Consider the following 24,649-nt stretch of genomic DNA (forward strand, 5'->3'; position numbering starts at 1 on the left):
AGGGCTAGCGACTGTGAGACTTCTGCCATGTTACTTTCCATATTTGCACAAGCATAAACAAGAACAGAAATTGCTCTGATTTCCACATTGGAGAATAATACTGTCTTGTGTGTATTACTGTAAACATCACTACTGTAAACATCCAAAAAAAACCCCTGCAAAAGTTTCAATAATTCATGTTCACACATCATTTGATTTTGGGAAAGAGAAGGTTGAATCTACGATGTGAGTCAGACTCATATTGTAAAGAAAATTAACAAATTAATTTAAAGCACCATTCTACTTTGAAAATACATGGTTTCATGGACATTTTATTTATATCTTCATTGTCTCTTAATCTGGGCCATTTACAAGTAACATTAAAATATTTTATGCTAGCAGCTCTGAAAAGTTCTTGGAAATTGAAAGTGAAAGTTTGCCCTTTACATCTCACTAGAAATAAGGATTCTGCTTGAAGTTGCCTACATCCGGCTTTTTACATAGCTGGTAGTTTCTCACTGGCTTTAGCCCCCCTGCCACAAGGTTCTGCGTAAAATAAAGTTAGACCTGAACCCCAGTCCGGATCCCACCTTCTCCTTTGCTGGTGCATCAGGGCCAGCAGATCCCCCCGACTGCATCCTGGCCACCAAACTGACCGACCGCCCTGACTGTTGTTCCGCTGTGCCCTGTGACACTGACATCCCTCTGCTTTAGTTTCCTTTTGCAAAGCAGAGACAGCCTGTGCTCCAGCGGTCACATGGCAGTACTGCTCCTCCTTCAACCAAATGGGGTTCAGCCTCCTGCAGCCTTCAGAGGGTGGTAGCTTCTTTACAGAGTCTTTGCATCTCGCTGGGTTACATGATAAAAGCCAAAACCAAACTATTACAGTCTATTGTGCTCAAGTCATTTAATTGCAAGGGTCCGTGTCACCAATCATGATTTTGTGGTATACGTAGTAGTGGATAGAATATGTGGTAAATTTTCAGGGAAATTTTATGGAGCTGTGTTAAGTCTCCTGTATCAAACATAATATATGATACCTGCAATAAAATATCCTAACTAAAGAGTTAGATATGTGGTTCAACAAGCAGCACAATGTGTGAACCTGAGAGTCATACTGTCAGGAATGTTTCTATTGCAGGCTCTTTTCCTTACCTAATCTCCTTTGTTACAGTGGTCTTATCACTGGACAAATTATTTACTTTACCTGTGCCTCAGTTTCTTTAACTGTATGGTAAGGAAATTCACACTTATCAATCTACTTAAAAATCCCTGGACAAATTCACTGTCTTGCAGAGCTAATTGTCATTAGTGTTTATCAGCAGTGGCAAAACTTTACAGGCAAAAAGATTTCTCCAGGTACAAGATATACTGCAATATGAGAATCCCTGTGATCGCAGAAGAAATTACATTGACCTAATGGTCCTTGACACACAATTGTTTTCACACTGGCAATACGATTCAGCCAGACCTAAAAGACCAAACGCTGTCCCCAGGGTAACTACCAAACCTCAGACTAGTAATGACATGTGCATCTAAATAGAAGTACTTCAATTCAATATGTACAGATTTGCCCTGATAATATAAATGACACCCGGAGACTAAAGCCTAGATATATATTGACAGTGACTGACAGTTTCCACACAATTTCTATACAAATCTTACAACTGAAGGGAAAACATTAGGAAAGAAAATATTTTACATACAAACAAACAAACAAAAAAACCCTAAAGCATCTAATTTCCTCTTACTGGGGTGGAAACATACAGCCCTAAATTATACTGTATTTCCTTCAGTACATAGATTCAGTGACAGATGTTTCATACCATCCTCTGAAGAACAGAAAGAAAAATTGTGTAGTTTGAAATACTTTTCAGTATTTCCCACGCTTTACAGTACAGCCCATATATCTGAGTTATACTGGCATTTTCATGCACTGTTGATCACAGTATGTCAAGCATCGTCCTCAGTGCAGAAGGTCTACCAGCTCCCTATTTTGCGTTAGATTTGCTAGCATATAGTAGTCCACCCAAAATGCTTAAGCTGGACTTCTCTCTTTCTGACTGCCAGGAGCTCTGCACGACACTCCTGATGGAGCTCTTACTGTGAAACAAAGTCTGTTTCCTACTGACTGCTTTAAAATTCACTTTTTCTCCTCTGTCTTTGAAATTCAGTTGATTTGTGAGCGGAGGATTGCTTTCATGAAGTGTTGAGAGGCCCCTGCGAGGACTCTGATCTGCAGAAGAAGGTGCTAGAGTTTTTTGATCAGTGGCTTTGTTTTCTGGTTTGGATCCTGAATTTATCAGCTTGATAAGTTGTTTGGGTTTTGGTTTTGTTTTACTGTGTTTCTCCTTTTATATTCAAACACTCCATTCTATTTGGCAGAGGCTGTTGAATTCTCTGGTGCTCTCAGGATAATTGGGTGGATAGGGAGGGGGAGCTCTTTGTTTTCAGAGACTTTCTGATATCAATATTGAATTTAGTGAATTCCACCTGCACTGTAAAACGACCTTGCATTTCTTTAACGTAAGCACGTAGAGGAGTGGGTAGTGAAACACTCAACTTGTACTGTACCCATGGTTACCACCTAAATACTCTGGGTAATTGGTGGACCCAAATCACCCGGTGTTCAAAGCAAGTGTGGGATGGTTATTCTGTATCCTAAAGAAATTATCTGCAGATGACTGACTGGAATTGCGTCATAGCATCTCACTGGCACTCAAGATATGCATGGAAATGCACATGTTTAAATGGTGTATTGTCCCTGTTTTCCGCAATCCTTCACCTGGGCCTTGCTATAACCAAATCAGGATACTCCTTGCTGGCTGCCCTCCTGGGTGGACATGGGTACCCGTGGGTGGCCAGCACTGCTGTGCCTGTGGATGCAGATGGAGGGGCATCCTCCTCCAGGGCCACCCCAAAGCACAACCAGTTTTCTCTGAAAATCAGCTCCTGACCCCTGCAAAACTTAAGTGTCTGTGATACACACTCAAAGCAGATTTCAGGGGAGCCTTAAAGACTTCATGTGTTACAGATCCTTGCAAGTATCTCGAAGGAGTTCAACAGGAGTGCATCAATAACAACTGGAAACCTCCCCGAAGTGGCTGGTCACTGCCTGAAGGGCAGTCAAGCAGCAAGGGAGACAATGTACTTGATTTTATTGGTGAAACTCTTTTCTGTTTGCTAAGGTTAATCATTTTAGTATTTTACTCATATTTTAGTCTACACTACATAGTATTAATATACTGATATTTTATTATCCCTAAAGAAATACTTTTTGTTATCCTGTGACCAATAACCATGGCCAGTTCTCAGCCAGCTTACTGACAAATTTGAAAAGGGGATTAGCCATTGTCTTCCTGCTGTGAAGTTAATTTTCAGAGTAGCCATCTGGGCTTTCTGAAATTTGCTTTAAGTCTGTCCTACTGTTCATGTTTGGTCCCTTGCCTCAATTTCCCCATTGCTTACTATTTATATAGGGTTTCAAATGTCAGTTGATCACATTCAATGTCCTGCTGCACTTGTGGGCAATATAAAGTACAAAACTGTCTCTGACCCCAAAATAATAGTTAAATATAATGAAATCTCTAAGCACTCTATTAAAATAAAACATGAATCCGCAACTTGTACTTACCCTGCAGCCTAAGCCTTCAGTATCCAGCATTATTTGCAGTGCTGTAACATCTTCAAAAATACCCTAGTGAATTAATCTTGTTTCAGTGTTGCCATAGTGTTTCTGAAAGGAAAAGGTAAAAGACAAAATCACTTGAAAACTCATTCAAACTTCACTGCCCCCTAAACACTTCTGAGAGACAGACTTGGGTCTTGATCAGCAGCACCAACAGGGTGCAAAGCTCCAACACTGTTGAGGTTAAACTAGTTTATCCCGCATGGACACAGTTATCCTACTACAGATTACTCTTGACCAGAAGAAGGAAAGAGCAGTTTTATGAGGCATCAGTATCAAAGCCCATACTGCTGTATAGATAAGGGGAAAAAAATAAAAGAAAGCAGTTGCATCTAACGTTACTATGCTTGTATAAAATCTGTCAAGGGTAACATTGAAAGCATTAACTGCATACTAACAGCATATTAACTACAGTTGCCTTATCCTTTAAAGCTCTTACCTTACGAAATGTTTTATACCTGCACCTCCAATAAGTGAAGCAGTTTTCCAGCAGATGTCCAGTCATGTCCCAGGAAATTAATCTTCTACTGCTAGGGGTGAAGAATCCAAATCAACCAGAACTTTGAATTTGTCTTGCACTTGCACTCAGGAAAACATGATTAGGAAACGATAAGACATGGAGAATTAACTTTCACGTGGAAAACCTCCCCACAATTTCCCCCCCTAAAAAAGAGAAGAGGAAATATACATTAGCATGCTTTTGTCACTGACATGAATACATATTTAAATGAGAGGATAGTAACAGCAAATGGGAAATGTCATTTGCAGTGAAAATCCTGCCTGAAATAAATGTGGGGGGAAAAGATAGAAAAAGAGGGGAATGTCTTATTTTATGCGTGCTGAATTGGAAGTTGCAGGTGTTTGCATTCATTTTTACGTAGTGTTTGGTATTACTAAATGCCTAAGGTTTCTATTGTTGATTCCTTTAAATAATAGAAATATTAAGGCAACAGACACCCCAAGGTCTTTATTAGGCCATAGGTAGTTCTATTCCAATGCTAATTTCAATACCATGAAATTGGGATAATTTTATTAATCTAGTTAGCTTCTGTTTTCCGACATACTGCACGTGGGAACTTTCTTCTGCATGCATATTTACAGCAGGAAGCCTGAAGATGACTCCTGTTAAATATTTGGTGCCTTACAGGAGCCCTGTTTCTTGATTTTTCAGTCTTTACGTCAAATTAAGTCATTATAGCATAAAGTAATGAAAAGCAACATTTGTATTAAACTGTAGTTGCCTTTATTGATTGATACTAAAACTCAGGCATTATATCTCCTTTCACTCTGGGAAATAGATGAAATGGAAGTACCTTGTTGAAATTAATCTTTATTCTTTCAACAAAACCAAGGAAATTTCTCCAGTGTAGTCTGAAAACTGGATATCTATTCTCACCTCCAAAGGAATAGAAAGTTAATTCAGTGCTGTGGTTCTCTTAAAGGTGTTTTTGGGCTGGCTTTTAACATCCAGTCCTTAATTACTCTTTTGTGAAGGGCTTTATTGAGCATTTCCATTCCTCATATTCAAGAGTACCTTCTGAGGCACAACTTGTATGTTTACCAGACAGAAGTGGTTAATATGCACGTGCAGAACAGGATGTCTCAGAAACGAAGGACCTCTGCACATCTCATCATGCTTTGCTATAAGTTCAAAAAGCATGGTTTGACTTCTGCAATATAATAAATTAAAGTTGTGAGCTGTCTTTCGGCATCTAGGATCTGTAGCCAGTGAAAGTGAAAGAAGCAAAAGAAGAACTGGAGGCAGGTGTATTCTGCATACACCCAGCATCTCTGGGAGTGAAAGTCCTACACCAGCCCTAGTGGGGACATAGGCTTTACTTTGTTGCGCCTTTTATGTTCTGTAAAGTTAGCCTCCTTCCCCTCCTAGAACAAGAAAGAGGGCTGGTCTCCAGAACGACATTTTCAGCCTCCTTAAAAATATCTTTTCTTTTGAGGCTTACAGCAGATATATAATCATTTGGTATCTGAAATTACTGCCTGTCTTGTTGTCCAGTATTGTCTCCCAGTTTCTGCCTGTGTTATTATACTCTGTAAAAGTGTTTCAGGACAAAGATCACTCTACATACACACACCATTTCTTACACTTGCCTCAATTCTGGCTGCTCTCAGGGACAAGACCATGGACCATATATTCTCACCCAGAAGGGCAGCATTTTGGCTCTAATGCTATCAAATATTATAAAGTTAGTGATGAATCAATATCCTTTTTTCTTTTCTGTTTGTACAACAGCTATCAAAATGGGAAATGATCTGTGAAAGTAGTTCTCAGGCACTTGATTAGCAATCAGTGATGTTTCACATAAGTGCTAGTGAGTTGGTATCAGAGAGGTATCTGTATATTTCCAGGCTTTCCAATCATCCTGGGTTTTTTTAATTGTTGCGTAGTGCTTAACTAACATTTTTTCAAAGGAAAGGTGTATTTCAGGCTCAATTCCAGCTTAGGTAAGCTTGGTCAGGAGTGAAGCTAAGCAGTGAAGTTTTTTCAGCAGGTGCAAATAGGGTGGTTCTTCTAGGTCCAGCTGTAGTGCATGACTTCACCAGGAGCATGAAAAGGAAGATGTTGTGGACCCTCTGCTGCTCTTGGGCGGTCAACATCTCACCAGCTTGAGACCTCCTGACGACTCTTGGTGGGTTCAGTGCCCTACTTGTGGGGAGGCTCACCTTCCTGACCCCATGCAAAACATCTTATGCCACAAGAGAGGAGGGAAGAGACGCAGCTGAGCTGAACATACAGAGAGGAGGTTACCTCGTCATGTCTGCAATTTCTGCTTGCCATTAGAAGGGTTCTGACTTTCCCAGGGTCCCTGTGCCACCAGGGCCCTCCTCCTGGACCATACGCTGTGCCCAGGGATGGAGCAGGGCTTGGGAGACCTGGGAGCTACATACTGTACCTGCTCAGCTGGGCGCTCACGAGAGTAAAGGGCTCAAAGCCAGGTTGCACCTCTGTAAAGTAGTCTGCTGTGCTGGATAATACCCTTGCCAATTTCTGCACCCGTTCCATCCCGGGTGAGAGCCTCTCACTCCCTTTTGGGCTGCAAGGTTTTGGTTTATATTTCTGGTTTGTACAGCACACAGCTCTGTTGAGGTGCTGACTGAGGTCTGGTATTGGGTGGATAATAAATAAATCATACTAATAATTTCAAGCTGTGCCTGCTGAAATACAGTGTGGGTGTTGCACTGCACCAGTAAACACAGAGGACCAATTCAGAATTACCAGTTCTTATTCCATTTGTGATGAAAACTAGCTACAAGTTCATCTTCCTGCAAGGCACAAAGCTAGTTCATTAACCCACTGCACTAAGCAGACCTTGCATTGACACCTTGTGTTAGTGATTTTTCACACAGAACCTGTCATTCCAAGCAAGAAGCAGGTTTGTGTCCTTGGAGATGGAACTAGAGAAAATGTCATTGCAATTTAAGCAACAGTGATCAAAAGTAGCTACCTCAAATCAACAGGACTCAGTTCCAGCCCTTTATACTAATCCAAAATAAGTAAAGAACATCATGTTCAAAGAAACTATTTTTGTATAAGACTTGACTTTTAAGTCTGTGTGCAAAAATATTCTTTTTGATCTGAGTTCAGTGGTTTCCTCACATATCGAAAAAGAGCTAGCAGAATAGGTAGTAGATTAAACTGGTGTATAAAATAAAGACAGCACTAGATGACTGTTTCTTCCTGGTTTTACCAGCTGAAGAAAAAAACATGTTAAGAAATTATTAATAGGGCTCCTAGAGCATGTGATTTAGTAGATTATCATGGCAAAGAGAAGTAGGGGGAAAGAGGTTATGGGCTGTGAGCCATGTTTTGCCCTTGGGCTTGAACTCCTGTGACTGGCAACAGTTTGGGCAGTTGCTCTTTTGGCTCACATGATAGATGCACTTAAAGATCATTTGTGCTTTCTGTGTTAATGGCCCTTTGCATGACACAATTATAAATCCATATGGGGGCTAAAGAGGTGATATAAGAGCTTCCACCCTCTACTCTGTGGTGCTGAAGAACCAAAATTCTGGCTGCATTTTAGAGCAACTATAACGTGTTGGAAAGTATGCATTGCATGTAGCTCTCTGTGACAGTTGAAACATTTTAAATTAATTACAGGTTAAATCTCTGTACTACAAAATCACTGAGCAGCAGCATCTGCACCGTTGCTAATTGCTAATGAATCAATCTGTACATCTCCAGATGCTCAAGAATAGAACTGGCCACTGGGTTTAAATAAGCTGGATTTTGTAAACTGACAGATAGTAAAGAATTTCAGGATCTTTGGGCTCAATCAGTTTTTGGTCAATAGACATTTCTGTAATGTCTACTACTAAATATGGTTGTAAGGATAGGGAGTCAAGTAGGAAAAGGCTGTAGCTAGACTTCTCTTTATTTCTTTGTCTTTTGTAGCTGTGAACCTGTACATTATAATGTCACTTCTTCATTTTAATCTAGTCTTGCCGTATTTACCTAAGTAAGCATGTGCTATCTATCTGAGTTGTATAACTCCTCATGGATTTGCTCTGATTTATTAACTTTCTATTTTCTCTAGGATTTTAAATCAGCAGGGGATATACAAATCACAAAAAGCATTTACTCAAGAACAAATTTTGAGCTCACTAGGGTAAAAATATATATGTACAAAAATAAAACCTTTGGAAAATATTCAGAAAAGGAGGACACATGAAATTTCACATTGAAGCTGAACTGGAGTGGGTGGAAGTGTTTGTTTTTATAGCAAAAAAAATGACAATAGCTGCACTGTGCAGTCTGTACTCTAGATAAAACACACAGCAGAAATTCTGTCATGCCCAGTCATTCAGCAGGGAAGAGAGTAACATTTTCTAAATGGACTACTTCTTTATTCAGCCTGCTTTCCATTTTGCAGGTGATAGCTCCAGCTCTCTGTTTGTCCGGCAGTGGTTTCCATCCAAACACTCTGGGAACTCCTTTGTTGCAACAACTCCCCTTCATAAATAATAAACTAAAGCTTTATCTCAAAGAATACCAGGACAACTGTCAAAAGAGGTGAGATTTGTTTACAAAGAGAACAAGAAGAAGTAAATGGATGAGGTAGAAACAGTGGGAAGAGGAAGAGTCATATCTAAAGGTTAAGGTAAACTGGAACAAAACGCATAGGGTGCATTTCAGGGAAAAAATCAGAGGCATATGAAATACGAGAAGCTACATCAAGGGAAAAAAATTAATCACTAGATCATGAAATTGAGAGAGAAAATTTTTGGTTTTTTTCTAGAACAGGAACTGGACTGGCTCGCAGATCATTTCCTTATCTATTCAGCAAAAGAAGATGTAAAAATGTTTATTTCCAAATTGCATTGGGTGGAGGCTGGCAATAAAAGTTCTACTTATATTCTTTTCCAAATGTTTGCTGTTCCTGTATCAGCACAAAGGTGTCTAAAGATATAAAAAGTACTCTAAAGTCACGGTGAAATCTGTCTTTTGACATCCCAGTGAACTGTTGGTTAGTCTTTATATTTACGATGGTTTAAATATTTGTAATGATTTAGTGAGGTGCAAAAGGAACTTATCTGGGCTTACATCTAAGGGTTAACAATCAGCACCAAATAACATGACTGACTCCAAATGAATTATTATCAATTTCTGTTTTGATAACGACACTGGTGATTAACACCTAGGAAAACAGAAGTGCTGGAAACAAGGAACCAAATCCATGGCAACTTGATGTTCAGTTTTTAGCTTTCTAACATGCAGGAAGGTAATTAGATTTTCTTTATGTTTTTATGATGTATAATAGCATTAGTGATCTCTGGGTCAGGCGTTTCCTGGCAGCTAATGGTGGGTTGGGTTAAGAGCCCCTGGGTTTCTCTTAGACCTTTTACTCTTCCAGCCAGTCATTAGCTGCCAGGAAATGTTTGACTCAGGGGTCATTATTGCTTAAATATTGCCTCTAAAAGCTTCTCATTACTATCAATTCATTTTGCTTTTGTGCTGTATTAGCAGGCCTAAGTAGTAATACAATTAACTATAATAACAAATCAGCAAATAATAAAAGCTCTGCAGGCCAGGGACAGGGCCAAGACAAATTACTTTATTTTCCACATATTTCTAGTTTACGGTTGGATATTGACACTGTAATAAATCCAAACAGGAAGAGTAAGTATCAAATGACCTACTAGAAGAGAAGGAAAAGAAGGAGAAAAGGAGAGGGAGAAAAAATCTTATGGAAAGAGAAAAAGAGACAGAGTCAGAGGGAAAGAACAGTGTAATGCCAAAGTTTTAAGTGAGGAATTTTGGAAAAGGTGCAAGGACGTAACGAAGTATGCCAAATAAGTGCAGATATTTCACCACCAGTAACCTCTTTTTGTCTTTTCTGTTTTATGCGTGTAAACAATGGCTTGTGGCTTGAAGCCACAGTACAAATATTAAACAGGGCACTCTCTTTGATTTTGTCACAAGTTTTCTGCAAGGAAAGGTCTCACCTGGGATTCGCAGAAGCAAATAAAGATGAAATGTTGTTCAGTATGAACTGAAACTTTGTCCCTTTTTCACCTGGCGAGATTGCAGCTCAGTTTCCCATCAGCCTGCATCCATTATCATGCATATTCCTTTTTATGCTCTCTCCATCAACCATCATGCAGCATGGTCTTTATACTCAGCATTTCAAACTAAAGCAGCATGAAAACAAATGCCAACACATAAGAATTTCTCTCCGGGAAAAAGTAATAGGTAAAAAATTGTGTTCAAATGCAATTGATGTTGAGAGGAAATATGAGTAAGTTTAAAGAATAAAGTGATTCCTAAATATCTTGTAAGTATTGCTAAAACAGAGTTACAATGTGTTTTGGTAGCTGGTGGTGGTGGCTGTTGCCAGTGTGTTGTCTCAGAAATGACAATGTTCCAGCTAGGAGACTCGAAAACTCATTTTGCATTGTCTCATATCTTCTCCTGAAGAAAATATGGGCTGATTCAGTAGCACAGACTTAGCCAGATTTTACTGTCAGCAAGAGATGGTCTTAACATGCCCATTTTGACAAAGTGTTAATTTATGAATGGTTGTGGGAAACAAGACAATGACACAAAAGTATGCCCTTGATAGAATCATAAAATCATTCAGATTGGAAAAGACCTCTAAGATCATGTAGTCCAACCAATAACTTAACACTACCAAATCCACCACTAAACCATGTCCCTAAGCGCCACATCTTTTAAATACCTGCTGGGGTGGTAGTTCAACCACTTCCCTGGGCAGCCTGTTCTAATGCTTGATAATCTTTTCAGTGAAGAAATTTTTCCTAACATCCAATTTAAACCTCCCCTGGTGCAACTTGAGGCCATTTCCTCTTGTCCTATCCCTTGTTCCTTGGGAGAAGAGACCAAAACCCACCTTGCTACAACCTCCTTTCAGGTAGTTTTAGAAAGCAATAAGGTCTCCGCTGAGATGCCTTTTCTCCAGGCTAAAAAACCCCAGTTCCCTCAGCCGCTCCTCATAAGACTTGTTCTCTAGACCCTTCACCAGCTTCATTGCCCTTCTCTGGACATGCTCCAGCACTTCAATGTTCTTCTGTAGTGAGGGGCCCAAAACTGAACACAGGATTCGAGGTGCGGCCTTACCAGGGCTGAGTACAGGGGCACGATCACCTCCCTACTCCTGCTGGCCACACTATTTCTGATACAGGCCAGGATGCTATTGGCCTTCTTGGCCACCTGGGCACACTGCTGGCTCATATTCAAAAATAGAAAGGCTTGCGTGCTTTCTGACTGCCTTTATATACAGCAATCAAAGAAAGGCATTGTAAGTTGAAAATACTATAGTACACCATGCACCCTCCCTATGCAGCCACTAGTCTGCTGTTGAATTCCTGGCCCGTTTTTTGCATTATCTTCACATCATTTGTTCACTTCAACTTTTACTCACATAAGGTGTTCATGAATGAGTCAGTGTTCAGCAGTGAGATCTCCCACTGAGCTGCATTTTAGCAAAGCATTTCTGTAAGCATTCATGCTCATTTCAACAAACTTTGGGCAAATACATTTCTAAATTATTCTGGAAGCAGACTTAAAGTTGTGCTTAAATTAAGCCTATATAAGTTAAAAGTACATTTAGACACCTCAGATATCAGGTCTGATCTATCCTGTTACTATGAGTAAAAAAAAAAAAGTGAGAGAAAGTGATGTTCTTTAAACATCAATGTACCTATTCTGGAGACTACAAAGTGTATACTACCTTCAATCCTGTTTACTTGATTACCTTATGGTATCAGTAGAAGCCTCACTCAGAACTGACAAGAGCTATTAACCTGACCCTGTACATTATTCTGCAATAATAATTAGAAGCCATAATTAGTTATTTACCTTAATTTAAATCTGATTGCTACAGGTATATGCTGCAAACAGGAGTCTAAATAAGTTTCAACTGCACATTGAAAGTTGTTGCCTTAGAAAAAATGTGAGACAAAATAGTATAATAAGATGACCAATATTTCCAAATGGACCATTTTAGAATTAATTTCAATTTAAATCAATTAATCTAACTCAAAATTCTCAGAAAAATTGTTCAGTGTTATGAGGAAAGATACCTTCTGTATTGGGAAAGTAAAGCTGCCCACAATTAAGAATCCCATTCTTTAGAGCAGAAATAAAACTAGTTATCCAGCCATCACCTGCACAAAGAATGGTTCCCTGAGCTCTGGCATTTGAAACAGATACGTTTATTCTTAACTGTACCTGGCCTTTCAGAAGTAGATAGATGTATGAAACTCTCTTAGCTTGAGTTTCCCCATCTCAAAGGCAGCAGGAACAACATCCACCTGAATTAGTTAACTGCACTGAGACGTTACTCATGCAACAGCTAACTGAGTCAGTTTTCTAATTAAAAAAAAAATCTTAGCAGTTTTTAACTTACTACCATGTTCAGAGTTCCAGACAATAGTCCTGAATCCATAAATGTCCTTACCCACCTCTGACTGACACTGGAAGACCACTAAGGTTGTGAAGTCTAGCATTCAGAAAATGAGGAACCATTACAATGAAATTTGCCCCTGAAGTTTGCATTCACCCTCCTTATGCATATGCATTACCTTGCAATCCGTTCCTACACAACAGCATGCAAGCTTTTCCACAGGGTCCCTGACTTAGTCAGGGAAGGGTAGTCATTCAGTATTCCCTTTTATCCTCACTGGAAAGGCCCCACGCCTCACTTAACGCATACAACTGAAAACCTTCAATGAATTCAAAGTTAATAATTCCCTCACTAATATTTCTACAACAATTACTTCATGCTTTCAAAGACTGTGATTTTAAAAAAATGTGTTTAGATAACAGTCTGGGCTGCCAGAAGCCTCTCTGAGGTTTTCAAAATTGGCTTTGTCATTAGGCACTGAAGCAATGTGGAAGCCACTGCGAGGTGACTGTCTCTGGGAAGGAGTTACCCAGAGCATCCAACCCTCCCTCGTTGCAGCGGAGGACGATTCACTCTCCTATGGTACAGCCCAGATGTAAGTCTGGCAGAGATCAAGACTTCCCCTTAAATATTCCTTGTCTTTTGCGCTATGTCATTGTTTGGGTCTGGCCAAGGGGATGGGGACGCAAAGGGGCTCAGGTAGAGGTGAAAAGGCCTTGCAAGGGACCCCTTAATGTGGAAGAAGTAGCCGACAGGTTCAATGGTGGCTCTGCTGTTGTTCTCCCAAGATCAAGGGCTAGCAGATGCTGTGGTCTGTGCCTCCATCAGGTCCTCGAATGCAGCAGAAGTGCATCAAGAGAGATCAGTCTAAGGTATGAGAATCCTGGCTGGGAAAGCCCAGATGGAAATTCATCAATAAATACTAATAGATTAGCATTTTTGCTAAGCTACAGAACACAATCTGCTTTAGGATTACTTCTGGATGCTTCCAGAACAGATTGCAGAGATCTGCTGATATTTCAGCCATTTTCACTTTACATTTCTCATATAATCCTCTTGGATTCATTCTTTTTTGTTTTAGCATTGGTCACCACGCACCAGCTATCTTTGCCTCATGCATTCAAAAGTGACCATTTTTTCTGCTTGTACCTTATTGCAATCCTGGTCTGAAAAGGAATGAAAACAATCAAACCAGTGTCTTCAAACTTCAGTAGTCTGTGGCTTTGCATGTCCTCTAAGCTGTAGAGTGGTTGTTGTACAGCTTATTTGATGACAGAAACTTGAATGCTGTGTTTCTGAATGCTGCACTGGGGTCTACAGTGCCATGCAGTTGTGGGCAGTATGTGGCTGAGTGGCGAAGCCTGGTGAGCTGAGGTGTTTGTGTGTCCTACAAAGCCAGGCGAGAGCTGCTTGCCAGGGTTTGTGCCTGGAATTTGGAGCAGCTCATTGGCTTGTTTGGCAATTCAGATTTGTATTTTTGGTCTTCAGAGATTTTGGGTCAGAAGACAGTTTTTTCAGTGAAACCGCAGCTGATCCGTGCTGATGCCCAACAAAAGAGGTAAAAGCAATCCTATGCAAGTTTGCTGTTTATTCTGCATTGTGGTGTAGTTGGTCATCCAACTGTCCATTTTGCTTATCACACTATCACAGCCTGTAACACACAATGTCGATAACTGAGAGGAAAAGAGAGGCCAGTCTTGCAGTGCACAGTAATTGATTATATCATGTGAATTATGCATTTAAATGTCTCAGTGTTGCTTTTCCTTTTATAGATTCACTGAAATAAAGTTTGTGTTATGTGAACCTACTGTTGCCTCCTCTCTTCTTCAGAAGAATCCTGAAACATACTATTTCATTACCTGTTTTTTAAAAAGCTACGATAGGGTAGGATGCCCCAGTAGGAGATTTGTGTGATTGGTTCTGCACATGCATGTAATAAAAAGACGCTAAGCAGAACATGGGGAAGAAACACAAATCAGTGAGGACTGGAGGAAAAAAAGAAGGGAAAATTTTAATTCTAATTCTTTGGCATGAACTGACTACATATAATGTGCTTCTTTCCTACCCAAGTGTTATAAGATGGTAGTTTTCTGTAGACAACCAGATGAAAATGAGTCTTAAGGAAAATAAAGTATTTTAACTATAGATAGGAAAATGAAAAACCAATATACATGGATGTCCAGGAAAATCTATATATACAAACTAAAAGTCCTGTTTATCCCAGGGTATGAATATGATGGATATGGTCTATAAGCAACACATGCAATAACAATGAAGGACAAAAATAAGTTAGAGCCCAAAATGAAGGACTTTTTTTCCATAATTTTAACACATTATTGAACAATGTGTTCCCAAGGATTTGAAAAGCCAGGAGCTAGTAATAAACTCAGAAATGTCTTGCATTTAGTGCAGATAAGATAAATGTAATTTGTAGATCTTAAGATACAAATAGGAAATGTCAATAATTACTAATTATTATTAACACAATCTTAAGTTTATATGGGACCACAGAAGTCAAAGAAATATTAATTTAAAATTCTGTGGGCACTCAAGATGTGATTTAGTTATGCCCCAACAGCCTCATAAAGTACACAAGGTTTTGGCTTGTCAGAACCAGCTGGAACTTCTCACTTGCCATGAAGTTGATCTTCTGACTGTGAAGCAGTTACTGGGTACCAAAATAGTGTGCTTGATCTTGGCCAAGGAGGAGCACATACCAACACAATGGCCGTGCTATTTTCTTTGCAATTGTGGGACTGAGGTAGCAATTCCAATGGCAGGACTGTAAGAGTGCTTCTTTCTGCAGGCTAATTAGGTTTTTCTGTGTCACTTGATAGGGAAAATGGAGACATGGACAGGAACTATGAGGACATTAGCTTTGGCAGTGCACCAGAGAATCGACGTATAAATGTGTGCAAACAGTAACTTTTCAAGCTACTTCAAATGCTTGAAGTTATTTCAGATAAAAAGCAACTGGTAATTTGAATAATTTTAAAGCAAATAAAGTAACCTTTTAAAATTTAGAAGATTTTATTATAAATCCTTGAAGGGTTTGGTTCCAGCACCTTTTAAATAAATAGAAATTCTCCCTTTGATGTAAATAAATGCTGCGTAACCCTTCAAATAAGAAAGACTGTACCTACAAGAACAAAGGGTTTATTTACACATTTTAAAAGTTCTGAGCAATTTTGTTTTAAAATCTTACATAAATATGGCAATTGGCAGTCCATATTCATGGAGCTGCACGATCACCAATTTGCTGAGGTTGGCAGGCACCTCTGGAGATCATCCAGTCCAACTCCCTGCTCAAAGCAGGGTCACCCAGAACAATCCACTCAGGACCACTCCCTGCCATCAGGTATTTATACACATGGATAAAATATCCTTCTTTTCTCCAGCCTGAACAGCCTCAGCTCTCTCACCTCTCCTTGTGTAAGACATGCTTCAGTCCCCTATCGTTTTTCTGGCCCTTCGCTGGACTTGCTCCAGTATGTCTCTCTCGTACTGGGGGAACCCAGAACTGTTCTCAGCACTCTAGATGTGCCTCACCAGGGCTGAGCAGAGGGGAAGGATCACCTCCCTTGACCTGCTGGCAAGGTTCTCCTAATGCAGCCCAGGATACTGTTGGTCTTCTTTGGGGCAAGGGCTCAGGTAACAAAGGACCCCCAGGTCCTTTTCTGTCAAGCTGTTTTCCAGCCAGTTGGCCTCCAGTGTGTACTGATACCTAGGGTCATTCCTTCCCAGGTGCAGCACCTGGCATTTCCCATTATTGAACTTCAAGAGATTCCTGTTGGCCCATTTCTCCAGCCTATCCAGGTCCCTCTGGAAGGCAGCACACCCATCCAGCCTATCAGCCACTCCTCCCAGTTTTGTGTCATCTGCAAACTTATGTGCAGTCTGTCCTGGCATCCTGGTCACTAGCAAAGAGGTTAAACAGTATTGGTCTTAGTACTGACCACTGGGATACACCATTGGTGATGGTCCTCTAGCTAGAGATTTTGTGCCACTGGTCAGAACCCTCTGAGCCCAGCTGTTCAATTTCCTTCTTCTTTTCCTGCTTTTCCGCCCTGGAGACAGGAGTGATATTTACTTTCTCCCAGTCCTTAGGAACCTCCCTGATCTTCATGAGCTTTCAAAGATGATCAAGAGTTGCCTCAAAATGCACTTGTGGGTGCATCTTGAATTTGTGTCTGTCCAGTTTGTTTAAATATTCCCTACCCTGATCCTCATCCAGTGAGGGTAAGTCCTAATTTTTGCCTTCTTCTTTCCTCTCAGGACCTCTAACTCTACCACCTCCTGGATTGCTTGTTCCATGCTCTATTTCCTTTCCCACAGATATTAAGATGGTTCAGGTCACCCATGAAGACGAAGATCTGCTAAAATGAGGCTTCTTCCAGTTGTGTGAAGAAGGCATCGTCTACTTCTTCCTGATCAGGTGGTCTATAGTAGTGGTGTGGACCTACCACAAGGTTGCCCATGTTGGTCTTCTCTCTAACCCATCACATCTCAGTGGCTTTTGATGCCTCCCTAGGTGGAACTTCATGCATCCCCACTGCTCTCTCTCTAAGTTGGGATGCACTGCTACATCATCTGTTTTGGACAAGAACCTTTGTTCAGAATCCGGGACTTGAATCTACAACCTCTGGCTCTGCAAAAAGAATGACATTAAATAGTCCAAACTAGTGGCCAAAGTTAGCCTGTATATAACTTTTGGCTGCTGAGCACTGGCTTGTTTATTTGTTTACTTGCTTTCATAGGCTTTTCTAATGTTGTTAGTACATTTAACAGGTGCATCTCCTCAGTTTTATGGTCCAAGCCTGGCAAATAGCACTACATTGAAAACAAGTTTTCAGTGTTAGATAATTAATTACAAGCACTCTTTTTTATTCTTTATTAAACATTTACATTTACACTTAGTTTGAGTTTGCTTCTTCTTGAAAAGTAGAAGAACAAATTTCAGAGTGTGGTGGAGACACACAGCAGACTGGACATGTCTCATTTAAGAAATCTGTCCAGAGCAGATACTACTGCATATCTAATCTTATTTATGGGACTTGTGTATTATTTCAGAGTTTCATCCAACTTGGAAAATATTGAAAAGGTAATAACTAAGTTACATGTGGCAATAGGGAGAAAAGGCAAGAGGAAAGTGTAGTTCTCAGAAACGTTAGTGGCACCCTGAGTGGCTAATTTTTAATCTGTTGGAAGATTTTAAGGCAGGACTTAAGTAAGTATGGGAAATTTTATAGAAGGCAAAACATGCTACTTTGATTATCTAAAATGTAGTAAATGGATTAATTTGTATTTTCAAAGCCTTATATGGTACACTCGGTAGAGGCTAACATTTGAATACCAGCCTTCTTTGCATATCGGCTTTTGAAACCCCAAGAGCTTTTGCCATTTGTTCCGATTAGGTCTGTCTTCAGGAGATAAGTCTTTCAGGTAATTTGAAGCACAGGCACAAAATGAAGTCCGTTTGATGGTCTGAGACTAGAAAATGTCTCTTACTCAATTAATTAATGCCGTTCTTTTAAAATTCCTGTTCATATTTCGTTTTATATGCCATTCCCTCAGATGTCTGAACCCCAGTGCACTTATTTCAGGATTTTTTTCTAAAGAGTTGCTTCTTATGTAAGTAGCTACACTTTTTACCATGAGCTAAATAATGGTCCGGATCCCTTTTCGCATCTGTGTGCACAGTGGCACACTCCCACCAGATAATTTCATATGATATCTGCTGTAGGGTTTAAAGCTGAACTGACCTTTTTTACTCCAATATATTACATCCACCAGACTGAGGATTATTTAACACCAAGAAGCAAGCAGAGGATAGAGACAAAGGAGGAAGAGCTAAGCTCTCACTCTCTGTAGTGTTGCCTGCTCCGTCTCCCTTTAATATTACAATTGAAGTTACATGCTCTGAAGATTTCCTTTAACTTTCATGCTTTTTTTTCCCCGTCGAATCTGTGGCTGCTAGTGCTGAGTGCAAAACTGATTTCCAGCTATAAAGTCACTGTATTATTTAAGCTCTCATCTCTATTATGTAGTTACTTTATTAATACCTTTTTCAAGATCATGACCTTAATTCAATGTTTAAAGGAACAAAGGCAAATGTCTCAGTCAGTGACACATTTCTCATTTCAAGGAGAGATAAACCTCCTGCTCAGCCCAGAATTATGGAAGTTGGAAATGTAGGAAGCATTTCTCAGCATGCATATTCTGCAAAACATGCTCCAAGGCAGCAAATGCCACTTCTGAGCCTACTGCCTTTGTCAGCCATTTTACACATAAGTAACATTCTTATGAGCATGGCAGACATCTTGCAGAGAAATAATATCACTTGTGCGTGGTAACCAGCAGGAGACATTGCTAAACAGTACCCATTCTTTATTAGCGCTGCTTTAACGAGCAGGAAAAAGATACTGTTTTATTTTTGAGCACTGTGAAGGCACTGGGAAATTATACTGCTCTTGCAGGCGGATAAGGATATTAAAGATGTTACTTTTATTACAGATATATCTTAGTGCTGTAAGGTAGTCGAAGAGATATAAAATTAAAGCTAAAGAAATGCTGGTACTTGTCCTTAAGTGAGTAAGAGTTTTACATTGAAATGTCTGTGAAAGTAATTTACAAATAGCTCAGACTGGACTTCAGCCTTGATTTTCCTACTCCCAGCTCCTCTGTTCCCTTCCCTTTTTTCATCTGTCCTGCTTTCATCTTACTGGTGATCTAAATGTACACAGTGAGATGAGATACTGGAATCAGTAAGATATAAGTGCTTCCCATTAAACTACACATTCTCAAAGAAAAATAAAGAGGAAGCAAAGGATTCTGTTAGGGCTTGTTAATGTAAAAATTTTGGCAACTTTCACTACATAATATGGTTTTTTATCACCACTGAACTTGTTTTTTCTTTTCAGGTCCTGTAAAGCACAACTGCAACACTAAATCCAGTATCAGAAATTAAAATGGTGCACGGGGTGCTCTTTTAAAAGCCCAGCATTCTGCGGAGCAGAGAGTACTGATGTTGCTCCTTGCATAACTGAAAGAACAGGGAGAGATTAAGAACAAAAATAGAAGTGAAATAGCCAGTGTTGTCAGGTACAATTTGCCAGACTTTTGATCAGAAAAATATTTTCTATGACATTTTTTTAATCAGTAACTGAAATCAGCAGTGCTATTGTTCACTGTAAGAATTCACTGTAGGAATTATTAACGGCATCAGTGCTTTACCTCAGCATTTTTCCTGGGTTATTCATTCCATTTATAAGATGATACTTTTTTTGTTTTCATAAGGTGACTCTTTGCTTTGCTCTTGTAAACAGAGTATGTTTGCCCATCTTGTGTTGTTTCTTGTTTGTATAGTGGCTGCCGCATGTAGCTTCATTCTGACAGCTGTGACACATGCATTGCACTGCTGCACAAGTCAAGTGTTGTTCCCCACTGCGATGCCCAGACCCCCATTGCATCTTTCCTTCTTAATGTAGTTTTCTTCATGTGTTGTATCAGATCCTTGTTAATAACCAAAGGATTGTTTTGTTAGTTAAACTTCTTTGATTTTGCCCAAGATTTAGTATATAGTATAAGCTGGAGAACTTGAGACTTGAGCTCCTGATGCTGTTGCACTTGAAAAAAGTAATAGCAGCAGATCTCGTCAGAAATCTCCATAGGGTATGTTTCACAAAATATTGTGTATATTCAGATTAGCTGTTGAAACTCACAACTCCGTATTGCTATAAAACTTTACGAATAAAACCCTGATGTTCTTGCACTGACATGCTGGCACTTGTCCTCGGCTCATCCTGTCTCCTTGAAAAGCCTGTCAAAAGTGCCATCATTTCATTGCCTGCATTTCTTTATTATCTTAGGAAGTATGTGGCACCTGTTTGTGCCTCTATAATAAGCCCCTTGTAAAGCCTCCCGTCACCTGCTGCCCCACATCTTAAAGTCTCCCCATGGGACAAGAGCAGAACCCCCCTGCTCACTGTTCAGAGGCAGGAGGAAGCCACCCATCCAGTGACAGATATAAACTAGCAGATACCTCTGGACAGTTGCCTTGCAGGAAAGTACTATAGGGCTATAGAAAGGATCCATGTTGCTGAACAAAAGAAGTTGTCTGGTTATCTTAGCCCCCGGGACTTTGGGAGGGAGAGACCCTCATCCCAAGAGAAGACAAAAAAGAAGGCAGAGAGGCTATTGCAAAAAACTGCCCAGAAAAGTGAAGGAAATTGCTTTTGCAGATTCATGCTTACCAAAAGGAGACATGCTGCAGAAGGCACTGTAATGACAAAGGCAAAAGAGCAAATCAGTAGGGAGTGAGCTGAAGATTAAATAAGAATGTGAAAAAAGATTACTGGAAACTTCTATGGCACAGGGGTTAATTGGAAGGAAGGAAAAATTCAGACTGCTTTGTAAATATGCTGTCTACAGCATAGATATATAAGACTGAATACCGAAAAAGAGTGTTCCTAAAATGCTAGCAGCCAAACAAGTGAAAATAACTGAGTTTTCTCTTTTCTGCCCTGCCTGAAGAATTACTTTTTATTGCTCCTCAAGTTATATTTTCCTTAGCCAAATGCAATAAAAGAACTTTTTTCCTGACCCACCAAGAAATTGATTTGACTTAACGTCAGATATTTTTAGTTGGAAGATTGTTTACTTTCTAAAACCTAGAAAGCCTATTTTAGAACATTCTAAACCAAACCCAATTTTTTTTAAAAATGAAAATTTAAAACATTTCAGTTTGGAAATATATATAAAAAAAAAAGCTCCCTTTTTTCCTTCCCCTGCCTCCCTTCCTCCCTCCTCCTTTCCTTTTTTAATTGTTTTATTTTATTCTTTTTTCTTTCATTCTTTTTCATTCTCTTTCTTTCTCTCCCTTTCTTCTCTTTTTCTTTCTTTCCCACAACTATTTGCTGTATTTTCAAAAATATGCCTGGTCAGCCTCAAAACTCATTTCTTTGAAATACAAATGATATCCCAGTAAATACGCCTGGCTGTAATAGCAGCATTTATTTGAGGGGATATCAACATACATGAAGGTATAGGAAACGTATTTCAGGTTGCAGGTTCAAAGTACCCTCCAAGAACTCTTAGAAAGGAATGGATCCAAATTAAAAGCAGGGGGGAAAAATGTGTTAATTGATGTAGAAAACACATAGAGAGGAATAAACCTGTGCATACAACATTCAAACCTTGAACTGTGATCAAGGACTTTATTCCTATGCTGAATGTTGGAAAACTTCAGTTAGCTATGAAGTCTACTGCATGGCAAAGGATGCACACTTAAAATGGGTCCTATGCCGATCAGAAGAAAGCTTCAGCTGTACATCTGTTCTGGTGTTGGCCTGCTACATATTGGCAATAGAGTAAAAAGAAGTGGAATTTAGAGAAGAAAAATTGAGTTCAGTCAGTAGTCTCAACAGTAGCAATACTGACCACGTCCAAATATTCAAATTAATAATTTCTGACTGCTAACCTTATGCTTCCAGATAACACCTGTGTCATCCATCCTAAAGTTGCATGACACAGCTTCACCAGTTGTAAAAAGCCATCTAAGCCTTAGAAAGTAAAACACAGACTTTCTTCAGTCTCTTGAGCTTGTAAATGATGGTGCATCTGTGCTGACAAACATTACACATGTCCATGCTGTCACCAAAGCTGAAATGCATTAGCCAATGCAGGCTGCAGGCAACCTGCTGTAGCACAAGATCAAACTGGCAGTGAAGAAATTACCTGGAAAAAAGTGTCTCTCACATCAGTCAGAAAAATATCAGGAATCAATGACAGTTGTTACCAATTCGTAAGTCTGTGGCTGTTACTGAGTTTTATTTCTGGGTTTTTTAGTGATCAATAGCATCAGTGTATGATGCATCATACCATGTCTTCTAAGTGCTGCAGCCTCGACCCATGGCAGGGGACTGTTCTTATGTGTATCCTTTATTTAACTGTTCCACCCTCTCTACTTCTGTTTCTTTCATCCTACAGTTTTCGATTGTATTAAAAGGCTTAAACTTCAAGAATGTAGTATTTTTAAACCTCCGATTTTTTTCACTGTGTTAAAAATGCTCACCACCTCCTAACTCAGAAAGAGGAACTGGTGAAGACAGCCTGAATTCATTTATGAAGGTTAGCTGCTGTTTGTCACCTGTTACTTGTAGAAGAACAGGTTCCTTTACAGCCAACCCCAGGGACTTTCCACTGGTGACGCAGAAAATTATTTGATGAGGCTAAGTTTTGGAGGAGGGATGTTAGGTAGAATTAAACCTCTCCTAGCTTCACAACTTTTGAGAGGAATTTTTTCCTCTATAGGGCTTTAAGGAGGCCAATGACAGAGTGGGTGATTTGTCACATGAAATGTTAAAAGTGGGGAAAAAAGGATGGAGCATAGGGAAGGAGGCAGAGTATGCTTGAAAGAAAAGAAAGCCAAAATTCTCTTTATAGTCATTAACAAGTGTCAAAATAAAGCTGATACAATTCACTCAATATCTTAGACCTAAAGATTTTCACAGCACTCGGGGTTTTCTGGAGCGGATTTATGCAACCTGACATGAGCTCCAGTTTTGCGCAGACTTTGAGAAACATCTCAGACAGGCAACTAAATCTTGATCCTCTGCAAAAACTCCCATGCTGTACTCTCCTCTTTCCATGCCATACATTACAACTTTCACTTTATTTGCACTTTTAGTTGGGTTTGAATTCTATAGGCATTCATATAAGTACTTTTGTGTGCTTATGTGAATGCATTCATGTGTACAATAGTTTTGGAAATTATCTAAGGGATCTTGCTTTGGAAACCTCATTATAAGGATTACACTCGTCCAGAGAAAGACGTAACTTGAGCCCACTATCCAATGCAGCAGAGATTTTGAATGTATTTTTTGTCATTTTAAGCAATTAGAGAAAGATAATTAAAAAATTTTGGATAACAAATAAATCTACAAAAAGACCATAGCCTGAGAGCCTTCTGTGAGTGGAGTAAAAGCGAAACCCAAAATAAATTACTCATTTAAAAATATTTTTTCAGTTACCATTATTAGATTACAAGGATTCAGACAATGAGGTGATAAGGGCTAACCCAAATGCCTTGACAAAGTTCCCAAATCAATAGTAGAGACAGAAAATGTTTTTGTTGGTTGGTTGAAGTCTCATTGTGGGGATACCTGTCAAAATACCTGTCTTAAATGCTGTTATCTTTCTAAAATAATCTAATGGAAATACACTCCCCTCATTGGCAAGTAAAGTAAGAGATCTGAGACTAGCCAGAGTTCTCAGATCTTCCATGCTTTATTATATCTTCCAGTTGATAATTAGCTTCCTCATTGTGTTTTACTATTTGTCTAGTCCCTGTAAGAAACCATTTTACGTCTTTGATCATCCTTATCACCTTTCTTTGTAGCTTTTCTACTATATAATTTCTGTCTTTCTTATCCACTATTCAAGATTCAGAAACATCATGGATCTGTACAGTGGCATGAGGATGACTTCTGTTTCATTCCCCACATCATTTCCATTATTTCCATTTCCATTTCCATTTCATTTCCATTTCCATTTCTCCCTTCTTTCCCATCCCTTCTGGGACTCTGAAAGGGCCTTTGATGAGAGTACCGACTAACCAGTTTTTGGCTTAAACCTAAGTAGGATATATGAGCCAGATTTCCTTGTCCACGTTGTAGATGACTTCTTCAGCCAACTCCGTATTTTTAATATCATTATATCATCAATATATATATACGTATCATTAGTGTCATTATAACATTCTTACTCATCTGTCCATCAATTACTCTTTAGAATAGATTCTATCACTTTTCTCCAATGGATATTGATATCCCGACCTGCAGTTCCCATCACCTCCATCAAACAAATTAAAAAAAAAAAAACCACTAGACACCTCCCAGTCCTTTAGTACCAAGGCATTTTAAGAAGTTTCTCATGCTGAGGCATTCCACAGTTCGTTCCCTTTAGGAGTCCAGTATTTATCCTTAGACCTACAGTTCAGCTGAAACCAATAGGAGATCAATAAAAAAGATGCCCTAGGCGCTGAGGGATGAATGATGTGGTCCCCCTTAAATCAGGAGATCCCTCCCCGCCCCCCCCC

General features: G+C 39.5%; 1 pseudogene; it reads right to left on the minus strand.

Annotated features, from left to right (window-relative positions):
- Positions 1-11,264: 11,264 nt before the first annotated feature.
- LOC104075846 overlaps positions 11,265-24,649 on the minus strand; it is a 29,719-nt pseudogene continuing 16,334 nt past the window's right edge.

Source organism: Fulmarus glacialis, unplaced genomic scaffold (genome assembly GCF_000690835.1).
Source record: "Fulmarus glacialis isolate BGI_N327 unplaced genomic scaffold, ASM69083v1 scaffold7180, whole genome shotgun sequence".
In the NCBI taxonomy this organism is placed as follows: domain Eukaryota; kingdom Metazoa; phylum Chordata; class Aves; order Procellariiformes; family Procellariidae; genus Fulmarus; species Fulmarus glacialis.